The following is a 1,448-nucleotide window of genomic DNA, read 5'->3' as shown; positions in this document are numbered from 1 at the left end:
GAGGATCATTCCCACCCTCTCCACATACAGAGAGGACAGGGATGGGCATCTTGGGCATTGGCTACCCAGAATGTGGGGCGGCTTCAGAGGCAAGAAGTGACTGGCTTTCGAGAGAGCCTAGATCCAGAGGACATGGAGGAAGGTAGACTCTCCACTGAGTAGTATCCAATCTGTCTAGGCGGGGCTGGTGAAAGGAGATGTGGATAGGTCTCTTGTGATACAATAGTTAATAATTGTTATCAGGACTGGTTATAAGGGCTAGATATGTAAAGATAGATGTTTTCTGGCAAAGGGAGGAGAGTGATTGACTTTGCAGTCTAGGAGCGGAGGTCCTTGGGACCATCAAGGGAGAAGAGTGGAGAATGGAACCCTACCCAGAGAAGCAGTGAGGCCAGAGATGGAGGCAGAGACTATGACGTGGAGAGATGGAGCAACTGGGGACTTTGGACTCAGTGAGGGAGATGGGCTGTGTGCTGACGACCGTGGGGCAGGCTTGCAGGGTATACCCTTTGGTTGATGGATGATGCATGGAGGGGATTATAACCATGGCAATGAAACAATATATGATGGGATCAATGTGAAGCTAATGCCCTCCCATGTAAACTATCACATAATTCACAATAAAGCATTAAAAAAAAAAGTTCAATTATTTGGGCTCACTAGCTGCTCCGCAGGAGAATGTCATGACACTTTGCTTCCATAGAGAGTTGCTGGCTTGGAAATGCTATGAGGCAGTTCTACTCTGTCCTATAGGATCGCTATGAGCTGGAGTTGACTCGATGGCTGTGTGTTTGCTTGGGATTGTAGCTACAGCTGGAGATGGATCATGTAAATAATTCCTGGGGTTGTAATCTCAGGACAGCCCAATTCCCAGATGAATGAAGAAACAGAACTGATAGTGAGCCTAAAGGAGAGGCAAGAGATGATTTAAGTGATGTGCTTAATACTGTATGTACAGAGTCAGTTGTATAGAGAAAACAAGAGGCAATGCAAGTACTACTGTAAGGTTCTTGAACCTGAATAGAGACTAGGTGACTGTTGTTGTTGTTGTTAAGTGTCATCAAGTAGGTTCTGACCCATAGCGACACTGTATAGGGTTTTCAAGGAGCAGCGGGTAAGTTTGAACCACCAATTTTGGATTATCCAACATAGCCACACCAGGACTAGGTGACTAGACCTATTAATTTCAACTACAAGCTGTCAAAATGTTTTCCCATTCAAAAACATCTACCACCTGCCTGAAACTCTACTAATTTCATATTCTTTCTATTAATAAGAAATCTCTTTAGAGCTTTAAAGAGAACTAAGAGCTCTGGTAGCGTAATGGTTATGAATCAGGATGCGAACTACAAGGTCAGCATTTTGAAACTACCAGTTGTTCCATGGGAGAAAGAGGAAGCTTTCTGTTCCTGTAAAGATTTACAGCCTCGGAAACCCTGTGCAGGGTC

The sequence above is a fragment of the Chrysochloris asiatica genome, unplaced genomic scaffold (genome assembly GCF_000296735.1).
Source record: "Chrysochloris asiatica unplaced genomic scaffold, ChrAsi1.0 scaffold00086, whole genome shotgun sequence".
NCBI lineage: Eukaryota > Metazoa > Chordata > Mammalia > Afrosoricida > Chrysochloridae > Chrysochloris > Chrysochloris asiatica.
Note: the sequence above shows the minus strand (reverse complement) of the source record.